Below are 23,756 nucleotides of genomic sequence, written 5' to 3'. Positions count from 1 at the left end.
AAGAAATTCCTCCTCATCTCAGTCTTAAATGGCCTGCCCCTTATTCTGACACTGTGTCCTCTTGTTCTAGGCTCACCAGCCAGAGGAAACATCCTATCCACATAGAGACACAGAGTCATAGAGTCGTACAGCATAGAAACAGGCCCTTCGGCCCACCGCGTCCAGCCAACCATAATGCCTATCTATACTAATCCCACCTGCCTGCATTAATTCCATATCCCTCTATGCCTTTCTCATTCAAGTACCTGTCCAGATATCTCTTAAATGTCGCTATTGTTCCTGCCTCCACCACCTCCTCAGGCAGCTCATTCCAGATACCCAGTATTCTTTGTGCGAAGAGTTTACCCCCTTTGATCCCCTTTAAACCTCCTCCCTCTCACCTTAAATCTATGCCCTCTAGTTTTAGTCACCCCTACCATGGGGAACAGACTCTGGCTATCTACCCTATCTATGCCTCTCATAATTTTATATACCTCTATCATGTCCCTTCTCAGCTTCCTTCGCTCCAGGGAAAACAGACCCAGCCTATCCAATCTCTCTTTATAACTCAAGCCCTCCAAACCAGGCAACATCCTTGTGAATCTTTTCTGCACCTTCTCTAGCTTAATCACATCTTTCCTGTAGTGCGGTGACCAGAACTGCACACAGTACTCCAAATGCGGCCTAACCAACGTTATGTACAACTGTAACATGACGTCCCAACTCTTGTACTCAGTGCCTCGGCCGATGAAGGCAAGCATGCCATACGCCTTCTTCACCACCCTGTCTACCTGTGTTGCCACTTTCAGGGAACTATGTACTTGCACCCCAAGGTCTCTCTGCTCAACAACACTCCCCAGGGCCCTGCCATTCACTGTATATGTCCTGCCCTGGTTTAACTTCCCAAAATGCATAACTTCACACTTGTCTGCGTTAAATTCCATTTGCCAATCCCTTGCCCATTTTCCCAGTGGATCTATATCCTGTTGTAACCTTAGACAACCTTCTTCACTGTCCACTATACCATCAATTTTGGTGTCATCTGATCACTTACTAATCATGCCCCTTACATTCACATCCAAGTCATTAATAGAAATGACAAACAACAGAGGGCCCAGCTCCGATCCCTGTGGCACACCACTGGTCACCGGCCTCCAATATGAAAAACAACCCTCCACTACCACCCTCTGCCTCCTATCACCAAGCCAATTTTGTATCCAATTTGCTAGCTCACCCTGGGTCCCATGTGTTCGAACCTTCTGGACCAGCCTACCATGCAGGACCTTGTCAAAGGCCTTGCTAAAGTCCATGTAGACAACGTCCATCGTCCTGCCTTCATCAATCCTCTTGGTCACCTCCTCGAAAAACTCAATCAAATTCGTGAGACATGATTTCCCACGCACAAAGCCATGCTGACTATCCCCAATCAGACCATGCCTTTCCACATGCATATAAATCCTGTCTCTCAGAATCCCTTCCAATAACTTTCCCACCACTGATGTAAGGCTGACCGGCCTGTAGTTCCCTGGCTTATCCCTGCTGCCCTTCTTAAATAAAGGCACAACATTAGCTATCCTCCAGTCTTCCGGTACCTCACCCGTGGCTAACGATGCTACAAAAATCTCTGCCAGGGCCCCAGCAATCTCCTCCCTTGCTTCCCATAGCATCCTAGGATACACCTGGTCAGGCCCTCGGGATTTATCCATCTTAACGCACTTTAAAACCTCCAACACCTTTGTAATGCTGATATGCTCCAGGATATCGGTGTTCCCTCCCTTGAACTCACTAGCTTCCATGACCTTCTCCACGGTAAATACGGACGAGAAATATTCATTTAAGACCTCGCCCATTTCCCGTGGCTCCACACATAGATTGCCACACTGATCCTTAAGGGGACCTACTCTCTCCCTAGCTACCCTTTTACTCTTAATATACTTATAGAATCTTTTAGGATTCTCCTTTATCTTATCTGCCAGGGAAATCTCATGGCCCCTTTACGCCCTCCTAATTTCCTTCTTAAGTGTAGTCCTACATCCCCTATACTCCTCGAGGGACTCGCTCGATCTCAGCTGCCTATACCTGACATATGCCTCCTTCTTTGTCCTGACCAGACCCTCAATATCCCTCGTCAACCAAGGTTCCCTAAACTTGCCAGCCTTGCCCTTCCATCTAACAGGAACATGCCGGCCCTGAACTCTTCCTATCTCACTTTTAAAAGCCTCCCACTTGCCAGACGTCCCTTTACCTGTAAACAGCCTCTCCCATTCAACTTTTGAGAGCTCCTGTCTGATGCCATCGAAATTAGCCTTCCCCCAATTTAGGACTTCAACCTGAGGACCAGTCCTATCCTTTTCCATAACTATCTTGAAGCTAATAGAGTTATGGTCACTGGTCCCAAAGTGCTCCCCCACTGACATATCATCTACCTGCCCATCCTCATTTCCAAAGAGGAGGTCGAGTGTAGCCCCTTCTCTAGTTGGGCCATCCACATACTGCTTCAGAAAACTATCCTGGACACACTTAACAAATTCTTCCCCATCTGATCCCTTAGCACTAAGACAGTCCCAGTCAATATTAGGGAAGTTAAAATCATCTATTACAACCCTATAATTCCTACAACTATCTGTGATTTCCCTACATATATGCTCCTCCGCTTCCTTCTGACTAGTGGGGGGCCTATAGTATAATCAAAGTGATCACCCCTTTCTTATTTCTAAGTTCTACCTATATGGCCTCGCTGGACATTCCCCCCAGGATATCCTCTCTAAGTACTGCCGTGATGCCCTTCCTAATCAATAGTGCAACTCCCCCTCCTCTCTTACCTCCACCTCTATCACGCCAGAAAGATCAGTACCCTGGAACATTGAGCTGCCAGTCCTGCCCATCCCTCAACCACGTTTCCGTAATAGCTATAATATCACAATCCCATGTACCGATCCATGCTCTGAGTTTATCTGCCTTACCTGTAAGGCTTCTTGCATTAAAGTAAATGCAGTTTAGCCTACCAGACCTTTCACGCTCCCTGTCCTGCCCGGCCTGCCTACTGGACTGGCTTGCTTTAACCTCTACATTTGCCTCAACTATCTCATCTGAGAGACTACTACTTTGGGTCCCACCCCCCTGCAAGACTAGTTTAAACCCTCCCGAGTAGTGCTAGCACATCTACCCTGTCACGCCCTGTAAGAATTTTGCAAGTTTCAGTGAGATCACCTCTCATTCTTGGAAACCCAAGAGAATATAGGCCCAGTTTCTGCAATCTCTCCTCATAAGACAATCCCGCCATCCCAGGGATTAGTCTGATGAACCTCCGTTGCACTTCCTCTGTGGCAAGTATATCTTTTCTTCGATAAGGAGACCAAAACTGCACACAATACTCCAGGTGCAGTCGCACCAAGGCTTTATACAATTGAAGCAATACCTCTTTACTCCTGTATTCAATCCCGTTGCAATGAAGGCCAACATAGCATTTGCCTTCCTAACTGCTTTCTGCACCTGCACACTAGCTTTTAGTGACTCATGAACAAGGACACCCAGGTCGCTTTGGATATCAACACTTCCCAATCTCTCACCATTTAAGAAATACTCTGCCTTTCTGCTTTTTTCTACCAAAGTGGATCACTTCACACTTATTCACATCATATTCCATCTGCCATGTTCTTGCCCATTCATTTAGCCTGTCCAAATCCCCTTGAAGCCTCCTTGCATCCTCCACACAACTTACATTCCCTCCTAGTTTTGTGTCATCTGCAAATTTGAAAATATTACAATTGGTCCCCATATCCAAATCATTTATATAGATTATGACAACAGCTGTGGCCCAAACACTGATCCTTGCAGTGCCCCACTAGTAACAGTTGGCCATCCTGATAATGACCCGTTTATTCCTACTCTCTCCTTTCTGTCAGTTAACCAATTCTCAGACTAAAATTTCAGAAGTGGCTGATGATACCAAACTTGGAGGGTGCGGCAAACAGTGAGGAAGATACTAACCAACTGCAACAGGACATAGATAGGCTAGCAGAATGGGCAGACAAGTGGCAGATGGAATTTAATGGAGAACTGTGAGATGGTTCATTTTAGCAAAAGGTATAGGGAGAGGCAATATAGATTTAATGGCACTGTTCCTGCATACTCATTAGAACTGAGGGAGCTGGGAGTTCATGTGCATAGATCTTTGAAGGTGCAGGACATATTGAGAGAATAGTTAGCAAAGCATATGGGATCTTGGGCTTTATAAATAGAGGTATTGAGCATAAAAGCAGGGAAGTTATGCTGAACATGTATAAAGCTTGGGTTAGACCACAACTACAGTACTGTATCCAGTTCTGCTCACCCCACAGTGGAAGGGACATGTTGTTAGATACGCTCCACCAGTCTTTGGGACGTACGGTCTATATACCTCGCATCACACTGGCATTGAACTTATGAAAGGGCCTAAGTCCGTCATTTTCGACCCTGAAATGTGCCCAGTCTACCTTAGATTACCCTGGAAGGGTAATGTATCCCAAAAATTTGGGCAACAGGTGAAGCTAGCTGTTTCACGCTGGTACTAAGCAGTAGCAACACGTGTGGTGTTCGCCACTAACAGGATGCTGCCGTCAAGCCAAAAAGACTTTCTGCCTATCACACAAATGAGTAATGTGACAGATGAATTTCAATGCCAGTGTGATGCCAGGTATATAGGCCGTACATCCCAAAGACTGGCGGATCGTATCGAACAACATGTCCCTTCCGCTGTTTGCCACTGGCGAGGTACAGACCATACCCAACCACCCCGTGCTCGCAAAACTCAAAACACAGTGTCCAACATTAGATGTGATTCCGCGATTGGACAACATTTGCTAAATAATCCTCAGTGTGCTAAGAATTATGCTGACAACCAATTTAAGATAATCAATCAGTCGGGCTCGTAGTGTGGCGCATTTGCACATACTGGAAGCTAGATATATTAATACACAGGGTCCTTTTCTTTGCAGACAGAAAGAACATGTTCACACATTGCGCCTGTTTCAGCTAAACAAAATAAGTGACAGCCATTCGCTTGTTCATTCCTCAGGGCAATGCCTTGACTAATCAGAGTCAAGCTGCCTGGTTTAAATTTCAAACAAAGCTTAGCAGTTAACTGTCAGCCAACATAAACTGCTGCATTCTCCATGACAATGCGTCTATCAATCAGAGACCACGTGCCAACCAATCAGCACTCTCTTCTCATATAGTATAATTTGTTGCTTTCCCTTACATTGGTACTCTTGCGGACTGTCCTGATGAGTGCAAGGTGAAAAGCTTTGACAAAATGCCAGTTTTCAGCAATACTCAAGTTCTGTACGACCAAACGACTATTAAACTTTTATTATGAGGCGATGTTTTTAAGTCCAGAGTCTCCATTATCTCATGTTGCAAAGTTGTTCTTAGAAATCATAGAATAAGAAAAATTCAAAGGTGGAATTTTTAGTTTAACAGGGTGCCACGAGATGCTCGTTCTAGCAAAATCTGGCCCATATTCTTTCCTTGTTCTGATACGAAAAAAGAATCCATTTTTACTTTTAAGGCTAAAAATGCTGTCAGTCAGCAAAAAATCCAAAATAGCCTTAGAAAAGAACATTCGCCTCAGATAAAAGTCCCAAAGTAGTTTTCAGGTTTTCAAATCCAAAAAAAACTTGACACACTGCAGGATTTTTCACATTGTTTACTAAGGGTGGGGCTTACAAACAATAAGTGCTGGATAGTCAATGTCCATTTGACGCAGAAGAGAAAGTTTCTCAACAGTATAGGGAGCCAAAATGGAGAGGAAATTGCCCTGACTAGCATGGGCAGCAAGCAACTAAGATAAGGCTAAGCATTTACAAAAAGAGTGAACAAAGCCCAATTAAGTAATTCAAATTTATCTTCCATCTAAGTTAAACATCATCGGGAAAAATAACAAATCAGCAAAGGTATATCTGACTGTTTCATTGAGAAAACTCTCTGTAATCATTGTTTTAGACGTGACATTTAAACAATGGAAAACAGTTTGGCAACCTGACTGTCTAGCTGTCTTTGAAGTAAAATGAAGCAGTTGAGAATGAACAAAGTAAGCAGTTGAAAACATAAGTTACTTGGAAAAAAAATCTGTTCTCCAACATTTTCGGAATCATGTGAAATCACGAACCAATTAATAAACTGTGTTACAGGATGAGGAAAGGTATGACTTCCACTTGGACAGAGAAAATCCTACTTTGCATGCTGGAAAATTGTGCACACTGCACATACTCCTATTCCTTCAGCTAAAAGATGCGTGGCACGCCATCATGGAATAGCGCAGGAGACCATTCAGCCCATCGAGTCCACGCTGGCTGTCTGCAAGAGCAATTAAGCTAGTCCTACTCCCCTGCCCTTTCCCTGTAGCCCTGCAAATTTATTCCTCTTCAGATGCTTAACTAATCCCCTTTTGAAAGACACAATTGAATTCGCCTCCACCACACAATCAGGCAGTGCATTCCAGATACTAACCATACGCTGCGTAAAAACATGTTTACTTAGGTGGTCTTTGGTTCTTTTGCCAATCACCTTAAATCTATGTCCTCTGGTTCTCGACTCCTCTGCCGAAGGGAACAGCTTCTCTCCATCTCCTCTGTCCAGACCCCTCATGATTCTGAACACTTCTATCAAATCTCCTCTCAACCTTCTCTTCTCGGAGAACAACCCCAGCTTCTCTAATCCCTTCTCGTAGCTGAAGTCCCTCATTCTTGGAACCATTCTCTTACATCTTTTCTGCACCCTCTTGAAAGCTTTCACATCGTTCCTGAAGTGCAGTGCCCTGAACTGGACACAATACTCCAGTTGACGCCAAACCAGTGTTTTATAAAGGTTCATTGTGACTTCGTTGTTTTTGGACTCTATACCTCTATTTATAAAGCCCAGGATCTCGTAAGTCTTATTAACCTCTTTCTCAATCTGTCCTGCCACCTTCAACGATTTGTGCACATACACCCCAGGTCTCTTTCTGTTTACGCACCCCCTTTAAAATTGTACTTTTTATTTTATACTGCCTCTCCTCGTTCTTCCTACTAAAATGTATCACTTTGACATTTCTCTGCATTGAATTTCATCTACCACATGTCAGCCCATTCCACCAGCCTGTTTATGTCCTCTTGATATCTATCACACTATCCTCCTCACAATTGTCACCTGCAAATTTTAAACTTGTGCCCTGAACACCCACGTCTAGGTACTTAACATAGATCAAGAAAAGCAGCAGTCCCAGTACTGACCAATGTATACCTTCCTCCAGTCCAAAGAACACCATTCACCACTACTGCGTTTCCTGTTATTCAGCCAACTTCATGTCATAGAATCATAGAGTTATACAGCACAGAAATAGGCCCATCGTGTCCGTGCCGGCCACCAAGCACCTATCTATTCTAATCCCATTTTCCAGCACTTGGCCCGTAGCCTTGTATGCTATGGCGTTTCAAGTGCTCATCTAAATACTTCTTAAATGTTGTGAGGGTACCTGCCACTATCATCCCTTCGGGCAGTGTGTTCCAGATTCCAACCAACCTCTGGGTGAATTTTTTTTTCCTCAAATCCCCTCTAAACCTCCTGCCCCTTACCTTAAATCTATGCCCCCTGGTTATTGACACCTACGCGAAGGGAAAAAGCTTCTTCCTATCTATGCCCTTCATAATTTTGTACACCTCAATCAGGTCCTCCCTCAGCCTTCTCTGCTCTAAGGAAAACAACACTAGCCTATCCAGTCTCTCTTCATAGCTGAAATGCTCCAGCCCAGGCAACATCCTGGTGAATCTCCTCTGCACCCTTTCCAGTGCAATCACATCCTTCCTATTGTGTGGTGACCAGAACTGTACACAGTACTCCACCTGTGCCCTAACTAGCATTTTATACAACTCCATCATAACCTCCCTACTTTTATATTCTATGCCTCGGCTAATAAAGACAAGTATCCCATATGCCTTCCTAACCATCTTATCTACCTGTGCTGCTGCCTTCAGTGATCTATAGACACATACAGCAAGATCCCTCTGTACTTCCTAGGGTCCTACCATCCATTGTATATTACCTTGCCTTGTTAGTCCTCCCAAAATGCATCACCTCACACTTCTCAGGATTAAATTCCATCTGCCATTGCTCTGCCCATCTTACAGCCCCATCTATATCATCCTGTAATCTAAGGTTTTCCTCCTCACTGTTTGCAACATCACCAATTTTCGTGTCACCTGCGAACTTACTGATCATACCTCCTATTCTTCTTTGGCCTCCTTATCTCGAGAGACAATGGGTAAGCGCCTGGAGGTGGTCAGTGGTGGGTGGAGCAGCGCCTGGAGTGGCTATAAAGGCCAATTCTAGAGTGACAGGCTCTTCCACAGGTGCTGCAGAAAAATTTGATTGTCGGGGCTGTTACACAGTTGGCTCTTCCCTTGCGCCTCTGTCTTTTTTCCTGCCAACTGCTAAGTCTCTTCGATTTGCCACACTTTAGCCCCGTCTTTATGGCTGTCCGCCAGCTCTGGCGAACACTGGCAACTGACTCCCACAACTTGTGATCAATGTCACAGGATTTCATGTCACGTTTGCAGACGTCTTTAAAGCGGAGACATGGACGGACGATGGGTCTGATACCAGTGGCAAGCTTGCTGTACAATGTGTCTTTGGGGATCCTGCCATCTTCCATGCGGCTCACATGGCCAAGCCATCTCAAGCACCGCTGACTCAGTAGTGTGTATAAGCTGGGGATGTTGGCCGCCTCGAGGACTTCTGTGTTGGAGATACGGTCCTGCCACCTGATGCCAAGTATTCCATATTCACGTCTAAATCATTAATGTACGCTACAAACAGAAAGGATCCCAGCACCGATCCCTGCAGTACACCACTGGTCACAGGCTTCCAATCGCAAAACCAACTCTCAACCATCACCCTCTGCCTCCTGCCACTAAGCCAATTTTGGATCCAATTTGCCAAGGATCCCATGGGCTCTTACCTTCTTGACCAATCTCCCATGCGGGACCTTATCAAAAGCCTTACTGAAGTCCATATAGACTACATCAACTGCTTTACCCTCATCCACACACCTGGTCACCTCCTCGAAAAATTCAATCAAGTTTGCTAGACACGATCTCCCCCTGACAAAGCCATGCTGACTATCCCTGATTAATCCCTGCCTTTCCAAGTGGTGATTAATCCTGTCCCTCAGAATTTTTCCAATAGTTTCCCTACCACTGATGTTAGACTCACCGGCCTATAATTACCTGGTTGATCCCTACTACCCTTCTTAAATAATGGTACCACATTCGCTGTCCTCCAGTCCCCTGGCACCTCTCCTGTGGCCAGAGAGGATTTGAAAATTTATGTCAGAGCCCCTGCAATCTCCTCCCTTGCCTCACATAGCATACTGGGATACATCTCATCTGGGCCTGGGGATTTATTCACTTTTAAGCCTGCTAAAATGGCTAATACCTCCTCCCTTTCAATGCTAATTTGTTCAATACCACCAGTGTCCCTTTTATACCTTGGCCCTCAACTTTGCTCACAAGGTTATTCAGTGGCACTTTATCAAACATCTCTTAGAAGTCTATTTGCATCACAACCATATTACCTTCATCAACTCTCTCTGTTACCTCATCAAAAAACTCAAGTCAAGTTAGTTAAACATGATTTGCCTTTCACAAATTCATGCTGGCTTTCCTTAATTAATCCACATGTGTCAAGTGACTTTTAATTTTGCCCCGATTATCGTTTCTAAAAGCTTTCCCACCATCGAGGTTAAACTGACTGGCCTACAGTTGCTGGGCTTATCCTTACACCCTTTTTTGAACAAGGATGTAACATTTGCAGTTCTCCAGTCCTCTGGCACTACATTCATATCTAAGGAGGATTGGAGAACCGTGGCCAGTACCTCTACAATTTCCATCCTTACTTCCCTCAGCACCCTCAGATGCATCTCATCTAGTCCTGGTGATTTATCAAGTTGAAGTACAGCCAGCCTTTCTAATATCTTCTCTATCAATTTTTAGCCCATCCAATACCTCAATTACCTCCTCCTTCACTATGACTTAGGCAGCATCTTATTCCTTTGTAAAGACAGATGTAAAGCACTCGCTTAGTATGCCCTTTTCCTCCACACATAGACCCCCTATTTGGTTGCTAATGGGCCCCATTCCTCCTTTTACTATCCTTTTACCATTTATATGTTTATAGAAGAGTTTTGGATTCCCCTTTATGTTAGTTGCCAGTCTCTTCTCATACTCTCTCTTATTTCCTTTCACACTGCCCTCCGAACTTTCTACAATCAGCCTGGTTCTCACTTGTATTATCAACTTTGACATCTGTCATACACCTCCAAGAGGTACTGTGTGTATAATATAAATATAAAAATAGATAGATGTACAGAACCAATTTAACAGAAGTTAAAAGTGCACGGTATTGGAAAGAAGTTTGTAAAAAGACTAAAAGTTAGACCTTAAAATGTTTGACAATGGAAAAACAACATTATTAGGTAAAAGTACATATAAAGTCACCATATAAACAGAAAGCATGACTGACAACAATATAACTTTAACTTTTGAATACTTCCACATCAAAATTTCCCAGGGGCTCTCCAGAGGTCAGTTCTAGGACCACTGCTTTCCTTGACATTTATTAATGACTTAGACTTTGATGTACAGGGCACAATTTCAAAATCTGCGGATTATACAAACTTGGTTGTGAATGGTGAGGAGGACAGCGAAAAACTTCAGGAGAACATAGGCTTGTGGAACGGGCAGACAAGTGGCAGATGAAATTTAATGCAGAGTTGGCGATTCAGTTTGGTAGGAAAAACGAGGAGAGGCAACAGAAAATAAAAGGTACAATTTTAAAGGGGATGCAGGAGCAGAGGGACTGAGTGTATGTGTACAGATCATTGAATGTCGCAGGGCAGGTCGAGAAAGCAGTTCATAAGGCAAATTGGATCCTGGGCTTTATAAATAGAGGAATAGAGTAGAAAAACAAGGAAGTTATGATGAACCTATATCAAACACTGGTTTGGCCTCAACTGAAGTATTGTGCCCAGTTCGAGCACCACGCTTCAGGAAGGATGTGAAGGCATTAGAAAGGGTTCAGAAAAGATTCATGAGAATGGCTTCAGGGATAAGGAACGTCAGTTGCATGGATAGACTGGAGAAGCTGGTGCTGTTCTCCTTGAAGAGAAGAGAAGATTAAGCGGCGATTTGATCAAGGTGCTCAAAATCATGAGAGGTCTAGAGTAGATAGAAACTGTTCACATTAGCAGAAGAATCGAGAACCAGAAAACACCTATTTAAGGTGATTTGGGGGGATAAAAGCAACGGCGTCATGAGGAAACACGTTTCTATGCAGTGAGTGGTTAGGATCTGGCGTGTATTGCTCAAGCTTCCGATGGTGGCAGATTCAATTGAGGCATTCAAGAGGGAATTGGATAATCATAAGAAAAAATTTCCAGAGAAAAAATTTGTAGGGCTACAGGAAAAAGGCAGGGGAGTGGGACCAGACGTCTTTTATCCCATTTAGTTGCACCTTCAATTTTATACTCAAAGCTCAACCATAATAAACAACTCTACAATTTCATACACTGTCATTTGTGTAAATATTTCTACATAATAGTTTTACTACTGTGCAGTATACAGTCATTTTAAACTAGGAAAAAATAGTATGCAGCAATTATCAAAACAATGAATCCACTCTCTCATTCTTTGCTTTCTTTTCTGAATCTGATAAATGGAGAACACTTGCACTTAAGTTGAAAACCTACAGGGATATGTTCCTTCACAGTGGATGCCTAAAAATAAAACTTTAGAAACAGAGTACCTCTTAATTCTTCATATTTAAAAGGAACACTACTAGATTTTTGCACCTACCTAAATTGCCTGCGGTGACCGGTCTTGCCTAAATTCCATAGAGATGGGCTGCGTCTTCCTCAAATGGTATCAGAATGGGACAATAAAATCTGCAATAAAATAATTGATTTAGTACTGTAATTATTTAGTGTTAATTTTAAATTGCATAACTTCAATACAACTGATGACTATGATCAGTCACTATATGAAAAGTGATTTCCTCTTTTGAAAATATGAACGTTAATGCAAGTAACTGAACATTCTTTGAAAAAGCAACAGTATCCCTGCACATATTTGAGTTCTTAAATCTTGCCCCTGCCAATCTGCACCAAAGCTGCTGATTTGGGACAGCACAGGGTATTCCCACAGGGACGGCGTGCACTCCAAACTGGAAAACAAAAAAAATTCTACCTGTGTGGCTTTCTCAGCCATTTAGGTTGGAAACTGAAACATGGTGGTGAGTTTCTGCACATATAACACACCTGGTTGACTAAAAAAGAACAAAATTTGTGCATGGATCCAAATCTTATATGCATGTTTACATGCAGACTTGAAGCAATACAAATCCAGTATTTAAGACTGATCGGGATAGTTTTAGCCTTTGAAAGTCCTTTTTTAATAAGCCCATGGTCTCACTCTGTTCCTCTATTCTTATGTGGCACGTGTCACTGTCTCACACCAAGCAGCAACCCAACTATCGTATCCTCCATTCCCATCCTCTACCCACCCAGCCTGCTCCTTGAGGGGCATTCCCTCTAACCTCCTCTTGATCCCACTAGTGCATCATCAACCAATGCACCACTCCACATTGCCCTCAGTTGCAAATGGTCATCACAACCTTATCATGATGACTCTACTGACATTATGGTCCTGACCACACCTGGTTTACAGACAGCAACACATGACCACCTAATCTATCAAATTCCTTTCAAGCCACCATAACAGGCATAGCTCTCATTGACAAGTCCCATCTCAGCCACTCTCCCCACTCCTCTTGCAGCTCTCCTCTTTCAAGCATCTAGCCTTCTTCCATCCTTCCTGCTACTTACAATCACTGCAATTCACCCCCCTCCATTCTCTCTTTCCTTATGATTAGCACCAAGCGACTCCTTGTGTTGGGTGATTTCAACCTTAAATTAAAAACTTGTTCCCTCTGGTTCCCCGTCCTCATTCAATTTCAACCTACCACCCAGGGCTACCCTCTCGATTCACCTTCTCACGTGCCTCTCCACTTCCAAATCTCTGTGACCAATATCTTACTCGTGTGCGTTACCATCCATATCTGTCCACCACCCCCCACTCCGTCTACCTACAATCACAATACTCTCACTTTTGTCCTTGGGAAGAACTCTTCCCCACCTCCCTCAAAATTCACAGAAACTACCTCTCCGCTGGCACTGCAACTGTTTCAACATCTCTGCCAATGCTGATCTGCTGAACTTCTTCTGCACCTCTGTTTTTGATCCCCTTATTCCCACCAAATCACAATCTCCTGCTCCAGCTGTTACTTCCCAATTCATTTCCTTAAGTAAGTTTCCTGCCCTGTTCACATCAACAAAAGCAGCCTAGCCAAATTCACAATTAACATTTTCTGTGACAATGAATGCATTATCTCTCCTTGACCTCTCTACAGCATTTGACATGATCAACCATGTCATCCTCCTCCATCACCCCTCTTTCGTCCGGCTGCGTGAGACTACACTTGTATAGTTCCACTCCCTTCTATTGCAATACAGTTAACGCATATCCACCAATAGCTTCTCTTCCAGCCAGGAGGCAACTATCTCTGGAGTTGCTCACGAATTAAACTTTAAGCATCATTCTCTTCCTCATTAACTTGCTGCCTCAGTGACATCATTCACACACATAGGATCACCTTCCATATGTAAATTGACAGCAACCAGCACCCACAACCATCACCATACTGTCAGATTGCCTGATTGAAATGGTCAAAATTTCATCCAACTAAACATGAGGAAGGCCACAATTATTATTTTTAGCCCCCACCATAAAGTGCACTCTCTTGCCACTGATTCTACCCTTCTCCCTAGTATTGAGAAATACTGGCACGCTGTTCAATCCAGAAATGCATTTCAAACATCACATTCTCTCCATCTCCTAGATGACTTGCAACTCCACAAGTAGCTCCAACAGGTCACACATGCTCAAATTCCAGTTTATCTGATCCCAGTAGTAACAAGTTTCAAACTATGAGCTTGTAATACGTCTGCCATGGTTAAGTGCAGTTGGATTATGAACTTACAATATATTCCATTATTGCTTGAGTCCATCATTTCAATTTTAAGATAAAGATTTATGTCACTTGAGTTAAAACAAATATTTCTGACACTGCCATCTAGTGTTACTACATGTTATTGGCAAACAGAGCTGCTTCTAAGCTAATACTTACAATATATTTAATAAATAAGGCTAACAATCAAGTATCAATTCACTAGCCAGAGTCCACTATCCAGTATTGTGGATGGCCTCTCAAACTCCTGGCTGGAAATGAATGCCTGAATGGTCTAGAATGCATTATTTGTGCATTCAGAGATCCTTGTTTGAAGGCAAGCTAGCAAGCAAGTGAACAATAATTGTGCTCTCTCCTACCTTCCTTGTTTACTGCAAGAAGATAAATATATACTAGCAGATCTCTCATTGTGCTGCCCATGGTGAGTCAACATTTGGTCCATCGTACCTGTGCCAGCTCTTTCATGAAGCTGCCCAATTAGTCCCATTCCCCTGCTCTTTCCTCATAGGCCTATTAAATTTTTTCCTTCAAGTAGTCATTCAATTTCCTTTTGAAAGTTACTTTTGAATCTGCTTCCACCACCCCCACAGAGTGCATTCCAGATCATCGTAACTGGTGTTTTAAAAAGTCTCCTCATGTCATCTCTGGTTCCTTTACCAATCACCTTAAATCTGTGCCTTCTGGTACTGACCCTTCTGCCATTAGAAACAGTTTCTACTGATTGACACTATCAAAATTTTTCATCATTTTCAACATTTCCTCTTAATCTTCTCTGCTCGAAGAAGAACAATCCCAACTTCTCCAGTCTCACATAACTGAAGTCCCTCCATCTCTGATACCATTCTAGTAAATCTCTTCTGCATCATCTCCAAGGCCTTGACATCCTTCTGTATGGTATCCAGAATTGAACATAATACTCCAGTTGACGCCTAATCTGAGATTTATAAAGGTTGAACATTACTTTCTTGCTTTTGTACACTATGTCTCTATTAATAAAACCACAGATCCCATATGCCTTTTTAACAGCCTTCTCAACTTGTCCTATCACCTACAATGTTTGTGTATCTTCACCCCTAGGTCTCTCAGTTCCTGCACACCCTTAGTTTATATTACCTCTCATTTTTCCTACCAAAATATATCACTTCACACTTCTTTGTGTTAAATTTCAGCTGCCACATGGCTGCCTCTTCTGTCAGCAAACTTTGGAATTATGCTCTGTATACCAATGTCCAGGTCATTAATATATATCAAAAAGAGTAGTCCCAATACAGACCCCTGGCGGAACACCACTGTAAATCTCTCCCCAGTCTGAAAAAACATTCGCTGCTACTCTGTTTTCTGTCTTTTACAGTGTCAGCTGTGGCTCAGGAGGTTGCACTCTGATCTCAGAAGCAAACGGCTGCGGATTCAAGACCCACTTCACAACATGAGCACAAAAATCAAGTTTAACACTCCAATGCAGTATTGAGGAACTGCTGCACTGTCGGAGGTGCTATCTTTTAAACGAGACATAAACTGAGGCCCCATCCGCCCTCTCATCTGGATGCAAAAGATCCCATGACACTATTGCAAAGAGCAGGGGAGTTATCCTAGGTGTCCTGGCTAATATTTATCCCTCAAATTGGCTGCCGCATTTCCTACAACATCCAGGCTTGGGCTGATAACTGGCAAGTAACATTTGTGCCACACAAGTGCCAGACAATGACCATCTCGAATAACAGAGAATCCAGCCATCTCCCCTTGACTTTCAACGGCATTACCGTCACTGAATCCCCCACTATCAACATCCTGGGGTCACCACTGACCAGAAACTGAACTGGAACAGCCACATAAATACTGTGGCTGCACGAGCAGGTCGGTGGCTGAGAATTCTGCAGCGAATAACCCACCTCCTGACTCTCCAATTCCTGTCCACTATCTTTAAGGTGGAAGTCAGGAGTGTGATGGAATACTCTTCATTTGCCTGGATCAGTGCAGCTCCAACACCACTCAGGAAGCTGGACATCATCCAGGATAAAGCAGCCCACTTGATCAGAGCCCCATCCACCACCTCAAACATTCACTCCCTCTACCACCGATGCACAGTAGCAGCAGTGTGTACCATCTACAAGATGCACTGCAGCAACTCACCACGCCTCCTTCAACAGCACCTTCCAAGCCTGCAACCTCTTCCACCTAGAAGGTCAAAGGCAGCAGACACATGGGAACACCACCATCTGCAAGTTCCCCTCCAATCCACACAGCATCCCGAGCTAGAAATACATCCGCCGTTCCTTCACTGTCGCTGGACCAAAATCCTGGAACGCCCTCCCTGACAGCACTGTGGGTGTACCCGCACCAGACAGACGGCAGCGGTTCAAGAAGGGAGCTCACGATCACCTTCTCAAGAGCAATTAGGGATGCGCAACAAATGCTGGCCTTGCCAGCAACATCCACATCCCATGAAAACGAACTTTTAAAAAGCTGCAATCTCTGTGGAAGGGGATTTGGTAGAATTGTGGATAACAAACAAGTTTGACTCAACTGTGGGCATAATGTGATATTAGCTTACTAGTGGTATCAATCAGAGGTAAGGAAAGGGGAAAAGCAAGGCCTGACAATAGTGGCTAGGTGGGGGAATTCCATGTGAGTGCTGTTTGTAATTTTAAATGGAATTCATGTTAACATTGAGTTTTGTATTTCTGAAAACCACTGAACAAAAATTGCTGGAGGCTAAAGTAGAAGTATTCCAGCAATTCTCCAATTGAATGGCACTGATGCATCCATGAAATGGAGTATACTGCAAACACTCAGTGCACAATCTGAACTAAACTAACAGCATCACAGCTTCATCAAAAATATCAAGTCCAAACCCAGACTTTTGGGAAAGGCTTACATTTTCAAATAGATACCAAAGTGAAGACATTAAATGACTTAAAATACAAATCAATGGCTAAATGTAATCACATTATTGTGAAATATGTGTTTTTAAAATTTAATTTTGCTAAAAGCTCTTACTTTGGACATTAAATACTTCAGCTACTAGGGAAGAAAATGACAGTTCTTTTTCAGAAAATTTTGAGAAGCTTGTGGGATTGAGAAATACAGTGCCAGCTGGTGGACACGGCCTGTAATTACACAGTGACAGGAGCCATTTGACATGTCTTATCCATTTTACATATGGACACAGGAACTAACAATTGAAAAAGTAAATAAAAGTGTAATAACAACAACTTATATTTATATAGCACCTTTAATGTAATAAAACATTCCAAGGAGCTTTAACAGGGAGTACAGGTTTTGTACATAGGACATATTCACAGGTCAAAGATGCACAACCATTAGCAGATTTCTTGTGACACTGCTCAGAGGTTTTGTAAGAACAGGGTGTATACTAAATAATATAACCAGTGATGCTGATTCATCAGTAATGGGAGTGAAAATGGGATCCTGGAAAAATGCCTAAAGTCGAGCAGTATTGGGAAGCAGCCACATGGTCTAGCAATAATTTGAAGAATTCTGATGGTCTGCCAGCACAAGGATCCAGGAACAATGGAGGACAGGGAGATTTTTGGGAACAATGAAATGGATCCTGGAATCCGTGATCAAAGGGAGTGGGATCCAGAAGCTTTGGGGGCCGTTGTGGGATCAGATCATTAGTGAAGGAACTCAGGTGGTATGGAACAGCAAAGACAGTTCAAGGTTCAGAAAATATTAGGAATGCAGTCTAGTTACTGATGAGCACTGAAATGATGTCATATGAGTTGAAAGGAGCAGAGGGGGACCCGAAGCCAAGTGTATTGGGGAGATCAAGTAAAAGTAAGGCCCAATCTATCATTGGCCCTTTCACAACGTAAGCCCCAACACACCCACCCCCCTGCCCACCATGTTTCCCATCATCAGCTTCCTCTCCCAACCACAGTAAATTGCACCGTCATATTTCCACAGCACAACTTTATCCATTGTCAGCCAGTTCCTGCATTACATTTCTGCCTCAAAGGATCTGGGAGTAAATATTCTGCTATCCTGACTGGTCCCCCACATTCTATCCTCCATAAACTTGAGGTCATCCAAGATTCTGCTGCCTGTGTTCTTACTTGCACCGTCTCATTCATCCATCAGCCCTGTGCTCACTGACCTACATTGGCTTCTGGTCAAGCAATGCCTCGATTTCAAAAATTCTCATCCTTATTTTCAAATCCCTCCACGGCTTCAACCCTCCCTATCTCAATAATCTCCTCCCAGGTCCAACAACCCTCTGAGATGTCCACACTCATCTAATCTAGCCTCCTGAGCATCCCCAATTTTAATTACTCCACCATTGGTGGCTGTGTCTTCAGCTGCCAAAGCTGTGGAATTCCCTCCCTAAACCTCTGACTCTCTACACCTCTATTTTTCATTTCAGATGTTCCTTAAAAGCTCTTTGACGAAGTTTTTGACCATTTGCCCAATATCACCTAATGTGGTTTGGTGTCAAATTTTATTTTATAACACTCCTGTGAAGGACCTTGGGACACTTTATTACATTAAAGATGATATGTAAATACAAGTCATTGTTAAAATTAATGGACAGAAAAATCACAGGTTGCCATGCGTAATGTTGCAAGATGCACACCAATTCTGCTCCAGGAGTGCAGAACAGGAACATTTATCCTTTTCTGTGCTATTTGTGAGTTTGCCAACAGTCTTTAATAAACACATTTCCATAAACAAAACAAAAATTACCTCAAATTCTTTACTGTGTTCTTTTCTAACCATCAACAAGGAAACAAAAGTCCCAGTGTTGCTAATAAATAGTGTTGCCTCTCACGGGTATCGTCTGCCTAAACAGTTCATGACATTTGTTAAGAATTACCGTTTTATGTTAATGCTTCCCTGAGATAAAACTTCGAGAATTTAATCTCTGCTTTCCTTACAAAAAAGCTAAGAAAATGAAAAAGCTTCCAAATCCCCACAGGAGGAGGGGACACACCCTTTATCTTCCAATTCTTGTTTATACTGAAAAATTCTAACAACTGTATTGACACAGAATGCATAGATTGCATGTTGAAAAATACACAGTTGTGGCTGAAAGCTCTCTCGAACTGTTCAGTTAAAAATATTCTCAGCCCCTCTCAAAAGTTTTGAGAAAGGCTGATGTCTTGAAAGTAGAACATTAATGAAGCAAAAGCTTTGGGTTGAAATGTGGGAGGGACAACTGATAGAGGTCTGCAAAATTATGAAACATTTTGATAGAATAGACACAAAGAGTGTTTCCACTTCTGGGGAACAGCAAAACGAGAGACAATCAATAGAAGATAGTCACCAAGAAATTAAATAGGGAATTCAGAAGGAACTTCTTTACCCAGAGAGTGGTGAGGATGGTGGAACTCGCTACCACATGGAATAGCTGAGGCAAACAGCACTTAAAAGGAAGCTACATAAGCATACGAGGAGAAGGAATAGAGAAAGGATGGGAAGAGGTTCAAGTCGAGCAGGAGATTGGGCTGAATGGCCTGTATATGCAATTAAATGGAATACTTAAGTGTACATCTGGAGTTTCTAAGAGACATTGTGACTAAGAGAACTGAGATCAATGAATAGTCAGTAAAGGATCTGATATAGCCTAGGAGCAAGCAGCAACTGGAACTTTGAAACTTTGAAAGAACTAGGTTGCAGGAAAGGTTGGGTCATGGAAAAAGTTCAGTTAGCTGCAGTCTGCAAATACCAGCAGTAAACACACTGCAGTGGGATTTGGTCGTTGGAGCACTGAGGGACTAGCTAGATTCGGAGAGTACTGAGAAGGGAAGTGCGGGTTGGAAGTACTGAGGGAATCTAGGAGCAATAATGGGAGATGGCAGCTAAGACCACTAAAGGGGAAGATGGGCCCATTCTGCAGCATATCCTAGAGTACTTCCAGTCCAAGTCCAAAAGTGCCAGAATCAGGAATAGGAACATAGGACTAGGTCATTCAGCCCGTTGAGCCTGCCCCGCCATTCAATATGATCATGGCTGATCATCCACTTCAATGCCTTTTGCCCACATTATCCTCATATCCCCTTACATCATTTGTATTTATAAATCCGTCAATCTCTGCTTTAAACATACTCAATGACTGATTTTTAACAGCCCTCTGGGGTAGAAAATTTCAAAGATTCACAACCCTCCGAGTTAAGAAATTTCTCCTCATCTCTGTCCGAAGTGGCTTCCCTCTTATTTTGAAATTGTGTCCCCTGGTTCTAAACTCCCCAACCAGGGGAAACATCTTAGCTGCATCTATCCTGTCTATCCCTTGAAGTATTTTGTAGGTTTCAATAAGATCACCTCTCATTCTTCAAAACTCTAAAGAATACAGGCCCAGTTTTCCTAATCTCTCTTCACAGGACAGTCCTGCCGTCCCGGGAACAAATATGGTGAACCTTCGCTGCACTCCCTCTATGGCAATAATATCCTCCCGAAGGCAAGGGGACCAAAACTGCACACACTACTCCAAGTGCGGTCTCACCAAGGCTCTATACAATTGAAGCAAGACTTCACTACTCGTGTATTCAAATCCTCTTGCGATAAAGCCTTCCGAATTGCTTGCTGCACTTGCATGTGAGCTTACAGTGACTTATTAATAAGGACACCCACATGCCTTCGTACATCTTTCTTTTGGGCCTCCTTATCTCGAGAGACAATGGATACGCGCCTGGAGGTGGTCAGTGGTTTGTGAAGCAGCGCCTGGAGTGGCTATAAAGGCCAATTCTGGAGTAACAGGCTCTTCCACAGGTGCTGCAGAGAAATTTGTTTGTTGGGGCTGTTGCACAGTTGGCTCTCCCCTTGCGCCTCTGTCTTTTTTCCTGCCAACTACTAAGTCTCTTCGACTCGCCACAATTTAGCCCTGTCTTTATGGCTGCCCGCCAGCTCTGGCGAATGCTGGCAACTGACTCCCACGACTACACTTTCTAATCTCTTACCATTTAAGAAATACACATCTGTTCCTCCTACCAAAGTGCAAAACCTCACATTTTTCCACATTATATTCCATCTGCCACATTCTTGCCCACTCATTAAGTCTGTCCAAATCCCCCTGCAGCCGCTTTGCATCTTCCTCACAAGCAGGGCGGCACAGTGGTGCAGTGGTTAGCACTGCAGCCTCACAGCTCCAGCGACCTGGGTTCAATTCTGGGTAGTCCCTGTGTGGAGTTTGCAAGTTCTCCCTGTGTCTGCGTGGGTTTCCTCCGGGTGCTCCGGTTTCCTCCCACATGCCAAAACCTTGCAGGTTGATAGGTAAATTGGCCATTATAAATTGCCCCTAGTATAGGTAGGTGGTAGGGAAATATAGGGACAGGTGGGGATGTGGTAGGGATATGGGATTAGTGTAGGATTAGTATAAGTGGGTGGTTGATGGTCGGCACAGACTCGGTGGGCCGAAGGGCCTGTTTCAGTGCTGTATCTCTAAACTAAACTAATACACATTCCCACCTGGTTTGGTGGCATCCGCGAACTTGGAAATAATATATTTGGTCCCCACATCCGAATCATTGATTTATATTATGAACAGCTGGGGCCCAAGCACTGATCCCCGCGGTACCCCACTAGTCACAGCCTGCCAACGCGAGAATGACCCGTTTACTCCTAGTCTCTGCTTTCTGTCTGTTAACCAATCCTTAATCCATGCCAGTATATTACCTCCTATGGCATGTGCTTTAATTTTGCTAACCAACCTCCTGTGGGGGACTTTATCAAAGACCTTCTGAAAATCCAAGTATACCATTCATTATTCAATGAATGCCTGACACTGGGAAGTGCCGAGGAACAAAGGGACCTTGGCGTGTTTGTCCATAGATCTCTGAAGGCAGAAGGGCAGGTTAATAGGGTGGTGAAAAAGGCATATGGGACACTTGCCTTTATCAATCAAGGCATAGATTACAGAAGCAGGGAGGTCATGTTGGAGTTGTACAGAACTTTGGTAAGGCCACAGCTGGAGTACTGTGTGCAATTCTGGTCGCCACATTATAGGAAGGATGTGATTGCACTGGAGGGGGTGCAGAGGCGATTCACCAGGATGTTGCCTGGGATGGAACATTTAAGCTATGAAGAGAGGTTGGATAGGCTTGGGTTGTTTTCGCTGGAGCAGAGAAGACTGAGGGGTGACCTGATCGAGGTGTATAAGATTATGAGGGGCATGAACAGGGTGGATAGGGAGCAGCTGTTCCCCTTAGGTGAAGGGTCAGTTACGAGGGGTCACAAGTTTAAGGTGAGGGGTGGGAGGTTTAAGGGGGACTTGAGGAATAACCTTTTTACCCAGAGGGTGGTGACGGTCTGGAATGCCCTGCCTGGGAGGGTGGTAGATGCAGGTTGCCTCACATCCTTTAAAAAGTACCTGGATGAGCACTTGGCACGTCATAACATTCAAGGCTATGGGCCAAGTGCTGACAAATGGGATTAGGTAGACAGGTCAGGTGTTTTAGTGCATCGGTGCAGACTCGATGGGCCTCTTCTGCACTGTATTATTCTGTGATTCTGTGATGTCCACCAACTCCTATTCATCAATTCTGTTAGTAACCTCCTCAAAAAGCTCCAACAAGTTTGTCAAACATTATTTCCCATTCATAAATCCATGTTGACTATGCCCAATCAGATCATAATTATCCAAGTGTCTATTTATCACATCCTTTAGAATAGATTCTAGCATTTTCCCAACAACTGATGTAAGATCTGTAATTTCCTGTTTTCTCTCTCCCTCCCTTCTTAAATAGTAGGGTGACATTAATTTCTCTAATACAACCTTCTTACTAATACTAATTTCCTTCAATTCCTCATTCCCCTTATCCTTTGGATCTCTAATTCTGGGAGATTTTTTGTATCGTCCTCAATGAAGACAGACACAGAGGGTGGTCGGAATCTGGAACACACTGCCTGAAGGGGTGGTCGAGGCAGGAATCCTCACAACATTTATGAAGTATTTAGATGAGCACTTGAAATGCCACAGCATACAAGGCTACGGGCTAAGTGCTGGAAAATGGGATTAGAATAGATGGGTGCTTGATGGCCGGCATGGACACGATGGACCGAAGGGCCTGTTTCTGTGCTGTATAACTCTTTGACTCCATGACAAAGTAATCATTTAGCTTCTCTGCCATTTCTCTATTCTCCAATATAAATTCACTTGACTCTGCCTGTAATGGACCCACATTTGTCTTAGCCAAACGTTTCCTTTTTACATATCTATAGAAGCTTTTACAGTCCATTTTTATATTTTTTGCGAGCTTACACTCGCATCCTATTCTCCCTTTCTTTAACAGTTTCTTCATCCTCCCAATCCCCAGGTTTACTACGATTTCTGGCAACTTTATAGGCCTTTTCTTTTAATCTTATACAATCTTTAATTTCCTTTGTTAGCCATGGTTGCCTGCCTTTACTTTTGGGGGTTTTGGGCCTTGAAGAATTGTATAGTTGCTGTAAACTATGTAAGGTTTCTTTAAAGACTATCCATTGCCTATGTACTGTCATACCTTTTAAAGTATTTTCCCAATCCACCTCAGCCAATTTGCCCCTCATACCTTCATAATTTCCTTTGTTCAAATTTAACACCCTGGCTTCAGATTGAACTACCTCACTTTCAAACATAATGTAAAATTCTATCATGTTATGGTCACTCATCCCCAAAGGGGCTTTTACAACATTATTAATTAGCACTTTCTCATTACATAAAACTAGATCTAAAATAGCCTATT

At 43.3% G+C, this 23,756-nt stretch overlaps 1 protein-coding gene across 4 annotated transcripts in view; it reads right to left on the bottom strand.

Moving 5' to 3' along the window:
- The window catches only part of fryl (furry homolog, like), a 655,772-nt gene that overhangs the window by 581,394 nt on the left and 50,622 nt on the right, over positions 1-23,756 (bottom strand). For all 4 annotated transcript variants that reach the window (XM_068035582.1, XM_068035639.1, XM_068035630.1 and 1 more), the window contains exon 2: positions 11,847-11,935. The gene's annotated coding sequence lies outside the window, so the exon portion shown is untranslated. The remainder of the gene's footprint in view (positions 1-11,846; positions 11,936-23,756) is intronic.

Source organism: Heterodontus francisci, chromosome 1 (genome assembly GCF_036365525.1).
Source record: "Heterodontus francisci isolate sHetFra1 chromosome 1, sHetFra1.hap1, whole genome shotgun sequence".
In the NCBI taxonomy this organism is placed as follows: Eukaryota; Metazoa; Chordata; class Chondrichthyes; order Heterodontiformes; family Heterodontidae; genus Heterodontus; species Heterodontus francisci.
Note: the sequence above shows the minus strand (reverse complement) of the source record. Positions and strands in the feature narration are given on the sequence as shown.